Source organism: Callorhinus ursinus, unplaced genomic scaffold, assembly GCF_003265705.2.
Source record: "Callorhinus ursinus isolate GAN/ISIS: 27379988/994484 unplaced genomic scaffold, GSC_fseal_2.0 scaffold44, whole genome shotgun sequence".
In the NCBI taxonomy this organism is placed as follows: Eukaryota; Metazoa; Chordata; class Mammalia; order Carnivora; family Otariidae; genus Callorhinus; species Callorhinus ursinus.
Window position 1 is genome coordinate 12,752,741 of NW_027397106.1, and position 12,356 is coordinate 12,765,096.

Below are 12,356 nucleotides of genomic sequence, written 5' to 3' on the forward strand. Positions count from 1 at the left end.
ATGGTATTTCCTCTCTTGGAATGTGATCCCCTCATATCCCCACACTCTTATCACATTCACCTAAGTAAACACTCTTCACTCACCAATACCAATTCATTCCTCAAGCAAGACTTTCCATTTTCTCTTGTTATATTTTGTCACTGCACCTTTTACCTTATGTCATATAATATATCTCAACAGCAATAAAATATCTCTATAATTATAGGATTAAAGTTGGTCTTCCTAGAGGACTCTAAGTTTTATGTGAGGAGGAATATGCCTGTTTTGTTCATCATTGTATCCCTGTGTTATATATGTGTACAGTGTCTTCTACTAGACTGTAATTTTTTGAGGGAGGAACTAGGTTTTATTTATTATTATATACGAATTACTTATTGTAACATCTGACATACAGGAGGAATTCTGCAAATAAATATTACACAAATGAATTAATAAATACCTATTATCTAAAATGTTCTTACTAAATTCTTTTAGTAATTCTGTATGATTTTTTCAGGTAAGATAATGACCATGTTATAAGATAAAATAACTGAATTGAGAACAACTGTTGGTAACCATATACATGAGATAAACTGCCATTAATAATATATTTCAAACTATTTATGAACTAATTTCATGAGGAAATAAAAGTTTTAGCAATAATGTGTAAATTTCTAGAAAAAAAATGCAGTGAACATATAAGAGAATGGAAACCTCTACGTTTTCCAGCTACCTGTATGTGTTGTAAAGAATCTGGCCTTGCCCCAAGGGAGGTCTGCTATTTCCTCAGCTGCTGGAAGGTAATCTAAAATGTCTTTCTTTGCCTTGGGTCATACTGGATAGTCTAACAATGTGATTTAGAGTGGGTATTAGAGACACCTGTATAATACGTTTTAGACTTAGGGTCTGAAACCGCATAGTGACTTAGGGTAGGGGCTTTGGGTCATGGGGTATCAGTCAGTCCAGAGACTGACATTAACCGTTTGGGCAATCAATCAGCCATGCCTACATGATTAAGCCCCAATAAACTCTTTGAACACCAAAGCTCAGGTGAGCTTTCCCATTTGGAAATACTCTGTGCATACTGCCACACACCTAAGCTGATAAAGTAATGCATCCTGACTCCACAGAGACAGAACAATGGAAGCTCTGTATTTGGTGCTTCTCCGGGATTCTGCCCTGTGTACTTCTTCTGTTGGCTGATTTTAATCTGTATGTTTTTCCTGTAATAAACTGTAACCATAAATATAATGGCTTTCAGGGAGTTCTGTGAGTCCCTTCTAGCAAATCAAAACTGAGGGTGGTTTTGGCAACCCCTGGAATTTGTAGTTCATTTCAGAAGTGAAGATGGTCTTGGGGATGGTGCCCCTTTGTAGTTGGCCTAACTCTTCATACTCCCTTACTAAATAGAATTCATCTAAAAGAGGAGGTAAAGAAATATTATTTTATTATTTATAACTTTTTAAAAAGTATTTGAGGCAAGGAGAGAATAAATGTGTGTGTATGGTGAAGGTCATATGTTTTTCTTGAGCTGTCATAAAGGCTAATTGGCACATATTTCTGAGTAATTTTCTAGTGAGAAAAATAAAATAATTTAAACACTGTATATTTGTAAAACACACTGCTTTAATGTGTTTTCACATTCTTAAATAGCACTGCATTGTGACACTAAATATTCAGTAATGGAAAGATATTAAGTAAAATCTTTTTAAGTTATTATGATGAAGATAAGTTATATTTGAGGAAAATAATGTTTGCACAAAAGTAAAAAGCACTTAGTTCTATTACATGCTTTCATTATGTGAACTCACACTTCTTTGGTTGCTTCCTATGCCTAAATGAAAGATAATCCTGTTGCTAAACTCACAGTATTTTAAGCAGTCATGTGATTAGGCTGAAATTAAAAAAATAAAACACCTCAGAAATTTAAAGTGTTTTTTTAATTCACCTCCTCACAATAAAAAAATTGAGGGCAGAAAAATAATATAAAAATAAACAAGTTGTGACACTGTAATTGCCTTTTATAAAATATTTGTATTCTGTACACCTAATATTCTTTTTTTTCTTAATAAAATTGCTCTTTTCCCCCCCAGACTCTCAGTTTGAAACATATTGCTGTTTACATATTCACTTATCTTATCCTCAGAGAAATAATGTGGTCATGATTTTTATACTTTTCACATGTTATGAAAAACACAACCTATTTTATGTCTTAAGATATTATATTAAATTTATATGTATTGAATCTTCCAAATAAACTCTTTAAACTTTTAATTAAACTATTCTAAAAGTTCACTGCTAAAGTACTTTTAAATGTCAGCTCTGTTTTAAACATTAGGACTTAGGTACATAATGATAGACTACTTGTGTAAAGCAATAATAAGCAAACTTAACATTTATTTTCATTTGCTCTATATTTGGTAAAGGTGTGGGACTGAAATATCTCAAGAATGAAAGCAAAGGAAAAATATACTATATTATTTCCAATATAGTTGTGTATGTATAAAAGCTTTCCTGAAATTTTTATAAATGGTAATAGGTCTTTCCATACCTCAGGAGAAGCTGAGGTTCTCAGTGGTCGACAGAACGCTTACAAAGCAAGTAAAGATCATGGACCTCAGCACATTCTAGCCACAAATTAGATATGAATGCTCTCTATATTTTCACTAAAAAACCACAGCTTGGCTGAATTACAAAATGCTTCCCTTCATGTGAGGAGAGTTGAATCACATACTGGAAATTGTGATAGCACAGTTCAGGGATGTTCCAAAGTGTAGATGTGGTTTACCGCTTAGAAATTTCCCAAATTTAAATTAAAAGACTTCCAAAATATAAATGCCCCTTCCTTTCCTCCCCCTCCCCCATGAACTGACTCTACAAATTCATCCTTGCAGTATCAATGAATCTGAATTACTAAGTTGTATTAACAAATTTAATTAATCATAATGAACAAAGAAATATGTTGGATGGTACATACAAGGTTGAGATAAAGCTTAGAGCTCATAGCAGTTATATATCAACAAAAACATCTCTTTTGTTCCATTGAAGCTCAGAAGGAAGGGGCACATACAGAAGGTTGAAGGAAAGAATAATCTTTAAAGAGAATATTCTAGAAACTGATAAGCAAAAGCTATTAAATATGTTTGATACATGCTATATCCATGAAAAATTAACTTTTCTTTTTACTTTTGGCTTGTTAGATTAAAGAAGGAGTAACTATAGCAGATGCATCACTGCAACTGCAAACTTCAACACCACCATCACCAACACGATTTACAACAAATAATTAGAGAGGGTTTCATAGGTGCCAGGGACTATTATAAATAAATATTCTACATGTGCAGACTCACTCACTCTTAACAGCAACTCTGTGAGATAGATACTATTCTTAATCATATTTTGGGGAGGAGGATGCATTACTGTTATTAACTATAGCCACCACTACTGGTAGTACTGTTGCTGTTGATAGAATACTTTTGCTGCGACTAATACTACTACAAAAACAGCTTCAGCTACTTGCATTGTTGCTGTAGCACTGTGGCCACTACTCCCGAACTCCTGGGAATACCTGATCTAATTTATTACGTGTCTTTTAGTTTGTCTGGCAATGTACTAACTACTTTACATACGTTTTCTTTTTTTGTTTGTTTGTTTTTTGTTTTGTTTTTCAAATTTTTTATTATTATGTTATGTAATCACCATACATTCCATCATTAGTTTTTTTAAAGATTTTATTTATTTTATTTATTTGAGAGAGAGAGAGAATGAGAGATAGCATGAGAGGGAAGAGGGTCAGAGGGAGAAGCAGACTCCCTGCTGGGCAGGGAGCCCGATGTGGGACTCGATGCCGGGACTCCAGGATCATGACCTGAGCCGAAGGCAGTCGCTTAACCAACTGAGCCACCCAGGCGCCCTCCATCATTAGTTTTTGATGTAGTGTTCCATGATGCATTGTTCGCGTATAACAATGAGTGGCACATTCTGCATGGAGTACATATGTTTTCTTGTTTAATTTTTTATAGTACTCAGGGCGAGACTATTTGTTTCCTTTTCATTGTACTTTTTAACAGATTTTATTGTATTTTCTATAGATTCTATAGAATCTATAGATCCATAGATTTTTAATAGATTTATTTATTTCAGAGAGAGAGAGAATGTGTGCACGCAAGAGTGGGGAGGGGCAGAACAAGAGGGAGAGAATCTCAAGCAGACTCCTCCCTGAGTGGGGAGCCCTCCATATCCCATGACCCTGAGATCATGACGCGACCTGAAATCAAGAATGGGACACTGAGCCACCCAGGCACCCCTATGTTTCCATTTTAAAGACAAGGAATTTGAGATTTTCACTTAAGTGGCTGGTGGAAGGCTCCATAGTTAACACATCTTACTGGTTTAACCAGGTTGAACTGTCTCCAAGATACTGTTTTATGAATCAGACAATGGGATTTAAGTTCACAGTTCGGTAGGTAAAAACAGGTAGTTTCTCATAGCAGAAAGAATACAGTGTTATTATTTTACATATCTATTTATTAAATTTTTAATCTATTAAAATGTTCAAACATAAGAAAATAGGAAGAATAGTTCTGCGTGGAGCACTGGGTGTTCTACGCAAACAATGAATCATGGAACACTACATCAAAAACTAATGATGTAATGTATGGTGATTAACATAACATAATAATAAAAAAATCATAAAAAAAAGAAAATAGGAAGAATAGAAGAATAGTATCATGGTCACCTGAATAAAAACCATTAGATTCAATTTACCATGTTTGCTTTATCTAATTATCTACATAGCTAGTTCTATCTTCCCTTGTCTCTACATACAATGTGTCCATCTGTTATTGAACAAATAGAAAAACAAATTACTGGTATTATCATACTTCATTCCTCAAATATTAAGTTGACTCTCCCAAAAAGTCAATTCTCTTACATAATCACAAACCATTTTCACACATAACATAATTAACACTAATTTCCTAATATTACCTAATATTTAAGTTAGTGTTATTTTAAGTAATATTTCAGCATTAAGATTGCCTGAATGTGAAAAAATATTTTTAAAGGTATGACTTAAAAATCTTATGAAAATGAAGTTATATCATCATAAATATAAAAACTTAAATAAATTAGGAAAGTGGTCTAGAATTATTCCTAAGAGATCACGAAATATTTGTAGAATCAATGGAAATGTTGAATACCTTTAAATTTGTCTATTTTGATGGCTGAAGAGTCCAATTTTGATCATTTGGACAATTTTCAATTAAAGTTCAAAAAGAAGAACATTTTTATAATCATTTTGACTGATGGACAAAACATCAAAGCCTTGGATTTAGAACCAGTGTTTTAGAGTTGAAAGTAAATTTGATATTAATTCATGTGGTTTTTACATTGGTTCCCATTAGCCTTGGAGTTCTGAACCTCTTCAAGGATCACTTGGTAGAAGGAAGGGATCAGATGGGAAGTTTTGAGGGACAGGAATAAACAAGAGGCATCATGATGTGGCCTTGTAGTCTCCCACACATATACCCACACATGCACACAATTTCTTTACTTAGAGCAAGCTCACTTTCACCTTTTTTATTTGTTGGTCTTCTGATTTAAATTCTCTTTGCAGAAAGGATTCTGCTACTAAACACTCATTCTTGTTATTTTAAAACTTCTGATGTGGCCCAGCTTCCTCACATGGTAGATGAGAAGCCTAAGGCTCAGAATGACTGTCCTGACCAAGGTCATATAACTTGTCAAAGGCCAAACCAGAACAAAACTCCAGATCTTTGTTTCAATCTTAAAGACAAAGTGAAAAAATTAGATTTTTTTGGAATACGCCAGCTAATGATGAAAATAGTATATTTCTAGTGTGATATCATAAGTAAAACATCAAAGTCCACATGTAAAATTTTAAAATTCTTAAGATACCAAAAGATTACATATTTATTTTCCCCTCTTTTTATTTTAAATACTTCCCATATTTTGCCAGAACAATTACTGCAGTAATGCTTAGGTATGTAAGGAGTTCTATGTACAACAAAAGGGACTTTAACTTTGAATGAATTTTTGGAGATTCTTCCAAGGCAATACATTTCTGAAGAACAAAGACTTGCTGATGTATGTCCTAATCCATTTACTTAGCACTGACATCAACAAATGCTTACTAAGGACCAGACTATGGGGTACTGTGCTAAAGAATAACCCTTGCTGACATGGTCTCTACACAGGAAGTATAATGATCTAAAAGAAGTCAACCCATGTATAGACACATCTAGTGAGCATAGATACTTACCTCCATGCCTAGTGCTGGAAAATAGCAAATAAAAGACAACAGTTAGGTATAAGTAAAATTTATTAGGGTAGTGAAAGGAAGACCAGTAAAGTTACATGTTTACGCAGAGTGAAGTATAACAGAATGTTTTACCTGCTTATCAGAATGCTCTCATGCTTATCAATTAATTACTCATAAGAGCAGAGAAAGGATTTGGCAACAGGTAGAATAGAATGTCTTTGTGAGTTTTGTGGGGGGGTCACAGAACTATGTTAAGGGATTATGTATGTTTTACATATTTCTTTCTCTCTTCCACTGCCCATCAAAATTTAAGTCTTAAATTCACAAAACACATGAAATCTATCATTCTCTACTACTCATACTATTTTGGAAAATGTTTTAGCTAGCTATTATAATTTTTGTTGTTGTTGTTGTTCTAAGCACTCTCATCTGCTCAAAACAATTTCTCTTTGTTTCTAACACATCATGCTTAAAACCTTTCAGTGGCTGGTCTCTTTATTCCTAAGTCTCTCTTTTTTCATCTTCCTTGACTGTAGCATTTCTCAATCTTGGTACCATTGACAATGTGGACCAGATAATTCTCTGTTGTGGAGGACTGTCCTCAGCATTAGAGGATGTTTAGCAGCACCTGTGCTAAACAGATGTGCATAATACATAACCCTCCCCCTCTTCACCATAGCTGTGACAGCCAAAATTGTCTCCACATATGGCCAAAGTGCCCTGGGGAGAAAAATTGCTCCCAGTTTAGGACCACCATTTTAGGGCTCACATCAGCTCAATGTGCCTGCTAGTCTTCTGTTCTACTTTCTTCAGCTCTAATTTGACCCTTGCCTTTGCCTGGATTATGGCCTGACCTTCCTTTTTTCTTCCAACCTTTACCCCATAATTCTGGACAATCTTCACCCTCTTGCTCAGCAGTAACAGAGATCCAATAACATTTTTATTATTGTTGTTCCTTCTCCACTCTCCCTCTTCTCCCGCCCCTCTATTCTCTCCCTTTGGACATGCAGAAGCAAAATTTCTGTTCAGATTCCTAATATATTCTAGTATGAAATATATATGTCTCAAATTTAAGCACAGTTTTGTGACCTGTTCCATATGATTAATATTTTATTTTAAAAAGAAAACCTTAGGGTAAGAGATCTGTCTTCCTTTGTTTTGGAACGGTGTTTTCTATACAGGCAGAAAAAAGCAAATCCATATACTTGCAAACACACACATACACCTACCTACCTACCTAAAAGAGATCTTAAAAAGAATATCCTAGAACTAAAGACCACCCGAAACTATGTAGACTTGATTTACAATGTATTAAAAACTTGCTAATAGTATAGGGAGAATGAAGTAATTTGGATAAGGTTGAGAGAACGTAAAAGTTTGTTAAACAAAATTATAGAATAAATTAGTTGAACAGTACGGTCCTATAGTGCTTCAGATAATGGGAGGGGGGTTATTTAAGCAGACACAGACAGGCGTATTAACCAACAGATTAGAAACTGAGTGGCGAAGTCCTCAAGGTCTGTAGTCAGATGACCTTGGTTTCAAATCTTCCCTGTCATCAACAAGTGGTATGATTACTTTGGGCAAATTACTTAACCTTTCTAATCCTTATTTTCTTCATTTTGAAAATTGAGAAAAATCACAATAATATGTATTCTATAGAGGATTGCTGTGATGATCAACTGAGAAACACATGAAAAACACTGAACCCAACGCTGGCCAAACAGAAAGCACTCAATAAATGTTGACTATCACTACCTCTCCCATTTCCCCCAGCAAGGAAATAGATGGAAATTTTTGTTTCAGATTAGCTACCCAGTGTAGCAGCAATGCAAGAATTAAAGTATGAAAATTGAGATCTGTAAGCAGAAAAAAAACAAACTATATGGCAATAGCCTCTAGAAATTTCAATTGGGAATGATTGCTCTATTATACACAGTATTAATAATAACTGTTTACAATCTGCCAGAACTTGTGCCAAGCACTTTATAGGCATTCTTTCATTGAATCCCCACACAAATACTATGAAGTAACCAGTTTCGCAAACCCGGTGAAGAAACCTGAATGAAGTAAGTGAATTATTAATAAAATATTACAGAGAGGGAAATCTGAAGCTTAGAGAGGTTTAATCACTGGCTCAGAGTCACACAATAAGTGACAAAATGAAGCCTAGTGCCCAGGATTGGTTGTGACAAAGCCTCTGAACAATTCATACACTATTTATAAATTCAAAACAGATACATAGTAACTTCTTGCTGAATTACAATGGTAACATTTATGTGTATTAAGAGAATCGGAAAAAAGATATGATAGTGGCAATAATCAGAATTGGAAAATTTAACTCATGTGGTTAACTAAGATAATGGCTCTGACAGGGAGACTGTTGTTAAATAGTTGAAAGAAAATGACTCAAAGGAGATGTCAAAAGTTAGATGGTTATCAAAAAAAAGTAATTGCCACAGATCAGGTATCACAATGGGAGAGGCATAAAACGGTATATTACAAATCTGTATTTTTTTGGTGGATGGTCTTAAGTCCTTTCCAGAACAAAAGGAGTTATAAATTAAGTTGATAAGTAAAATGATTCTGCCTTTTGCACTTACTCTAAGGGAGTAAGCAGCTATTGAGCTGGAAAATCAAAATAGAAGCCATTTTGTAGCTGGACTTGAAAAATTTATGTATTTGCCCCATAACTTTGATAGAATAAAAGAATGCCAGATAAACTGCTTATATGCTTATTGTATCAAAGCTTCAATTTTTTAAATTTATGATTCATATATACTTATATATATTCTTAATATCCTCCTTATGCATAAGTTCAAGTTCAAATGAAACATTTCCTGAACCTATTTATATACTAATATAACACTAAGTGAATGTTTATTGACTAAATGAAAGAATAAGCGATGTAACAGGTAAATTAGATACTTATATTTTTCTATAATCAGTATTAAGTGTTTACACACAGCTTTAAAATTAACATCTATATATTTTTTAAATTATTAATTCAAAAGAGTTTTTCATGAAGCAGGATCGTTAAATGTAATGTCAATGTAATTTATTTTGGGGGAATTCACTATACATTCTTAAAAGAAATATACCTCTTCAAAAATGTACAATTACTTTTTTCCTGATAATTATATGAATATAATTGAAAAAGTATAAAGTAGAAAATTTTTAATTACTAGTAATCACATATCTTAGACCTAACTATGGGAAAATCTATTTGTTTAATTTCATAAAACTTCAAGTCCTAATAATTCTAGGCTGTGAAATTTGAAGCCTTATGCAAGGTTGCCACATGGTGGTCAAAGTTGAGAAGAGCAAGCTAAAATCAAAGCATACTTGACACTGAATAAAATTTATCATTGAAACTAAATTGGAAAATACAAACTTACTTTGTAGAAATGAAAAACTTAAATTTTGATTTATATATTCTTTCTTCATTAATTAGAGCCTCTGATATTACTTTTAGCAATTAAACTTATTAAAACTAATGATGATAATATCAGTTTTAAGAGCTATCAAATTATTTACATTTGAATTTTAAACTCACAGAGTACCTCTAATTTATTTTGGATCAGTGCCTGTATTTATCTTATTCAGTGTTTTATCCACCCTAGTGCCCATCACTGTTCCTGCTTGTGGTATATACACAGTACAATATTTTTAAATGAACAAATGATATTCACTAATTGAAATGTTGCCAGAATCAAATAAAATATCAAAACATTATTTAAGAAGACCCCCAAAATTACGTACTGACACATTTGCCCATGCAATTTGAATAATCGACAAATGCAGTCAGCAATATTCCTTCCTTTGCATTTGCTGTCTCCAGTACCTGCCATTCTCGTGTTTTTGATTCATTAAGCTTGAGATAAGAAGAGCTGCTCCTTCTGAGAGCGGTCTGTTAATGCACCCAGAAGCAATTATTAGTCATTAGGATGATCTACCAAAAGATGGATCAAACACATAACAGTGTTTTTACTCAAACTTCATGTGGTGCATTTAGCAGTGAAGTCTGACTTTGAAGTTTGCTTTAAAAGAGAAGGAAGATGCAACAGAAGGCTTTATAGGTCTTAAGTTCAAAAGACAGAATTAAGTTTAATAATTTATTTTAAAATAAATTTCTTGCCTAGGGTTTTTTTTTTTAATTATTTCGAGAACTGAATCAGCCTGCCCATCTAATGTGTTACAAATGTGCATTTGATATTTTTACTCAATTAAGTTACATATTGAGCCAGTGAGCATGTTTTCTACCACTGATCATTACTTGGACTGAAGCTGAAATGTGAGTTAGTGAGGCCAGAGCATGGGCCTGCAGTTAGGTTCTGCTCTGGATTAGCTGAGGGACAAGTACATCAACCTCTGTGGCTATCATCAGCAAAAGGAGTCCAGTAAGTAATGACCAAAGTCTTTTAGGTTTTTATGATCCAATTTGTTATTTATTTCTTAATTACTATTCCAGTTATTTCTTTATTTTCCTCTCTTTTTAAGCCATGGGGTTCTTTTCCTTTTTATTTTCTCTCCCTCCTTTCTTTCCTTCCTCTCTCTCTCTCTTTTCCTTCCTTTTTTCTCTTCTTAATTTCTTTTTTTGGAAATGTTTATTTGCCTCAACAAATATAATGTAAATATTATTTTGAAGAACATAAAGAAGCTCTACATATGAAGTTTCAGCTTAATTTAGGACAATTTACACCCCTAAATCTATTTACGAAACTTCACTGCAGTTGTTGAGTAGCTACTTATATGAACTACGGTCGTTGTAGTTTTGAAATTACTCAATATATAACAGCAAGAAACTAAGCAAATTCAAAAGTCTATTTTTTAAGTAAGATCTTTGTTTAGCTCACTTATTTTTCCTTAAGATGAGTAAAAACTAAGTAGTATTTGCTTTACTTGCAAAACAAAACACAATTTGAAGAAATTATTAAAGATATCAGTGTCAACTTTACTAATGTTGGGAACGTTTATGATTAAGCATATCAAAATATTTTCAGACATATAAGGAAAAATATCACATGGTATAATGTTAAAATAGTTCCCTGCCATTTCCCAGTTGTTATTTTTTTAAAGTGTAAGTTTGGTTCAGAAACTGAAAGACAATCAGCAGATTTGCTGCAAATTTACAGCTATAGATAGATCTGTTAGATTAAAATGAAATGAACTGAATTTACAGTTAACATGTAGAAGGATAAACATTGATTACTGCATTGGTAGTTGTTTTATAATCTATCTAATAAAAATTTAACAAGAAAAGTTAAATCAGTCTCACTCAACTTGAATGAAAGCTTGTTTTGGCTTTTTAAAGCCAAAGTTCTAGAAAAAAAATTAAAGAGCTAGACAATTTGAAAGGATACGATTATTATATGTACATATCAATCTTCAGATTTCATAGGACTTTAAATATCCTAAATATTCTACTCTACTGCTATTTTACTGAGTTAATTCAAGCTTTTATTTCTATACTAATAATTGACTTCTAAAATTAAAATTAGTTTTCTTCAATAAGCATATGCTCTAAATTGGTCTTAGGCTCCTAACCAATGGCCTTTCTAGAGAAGAGGCAGGTAGGAACAGTGGCCAATTTGCCTTTTATATAGAGTTGACCCTTGAACAATACAGAGTGTAGGGGCACTGACCCCCTACACAGTTGAAAATCCACTTATAACTTTTGACTCCCCCAAAACTTAACTACCTAAGAGTCATTCCTTTGGAAATTTTCATAATAGTTAGTCAATAAACACATATTTTGTATGTTATATGTATTCTTACAATAAAGTATGCTAGAGAAAAGAAAATGTTATTAAGAAAATCATAAGGAAGAGAAAACACATTTATAGCATTGTACTTACTGAAAAAAAACCCACGAATAAGTGGACCTAGCAGCAGTTGAGACCCATGTTCTTCAAGGATCAACTATTCACTGTAACCTAGGCCATCCTATCTCAAACCAGTGATGTTCCTACCCAAGTCAGTATTCCTCCTCTACTGCCCAGCCTTTTCCCTCTATTTTCTTTATTTCTATACAAGGACACCACTATGCTTAATTATAGGACTTGTGTCATGTATGCTTTCCTATTCTTAATAG

At 33.2% G+C, this 12,356-nt stretch overlaps 1 protein-coding gene across 1 annotated transcript in view; it reads right to left on the bottom strand.

Annotated features, from left to right (window-relative positions):
* Positions 1 to 12,356, bottom strand: part of CNTN1 (contactin 1) — a 290,240-nt gene that overhangs the window by 25,966 nt on the left and 251,918 nt on the right. The window lies entirely within an intron of this gene.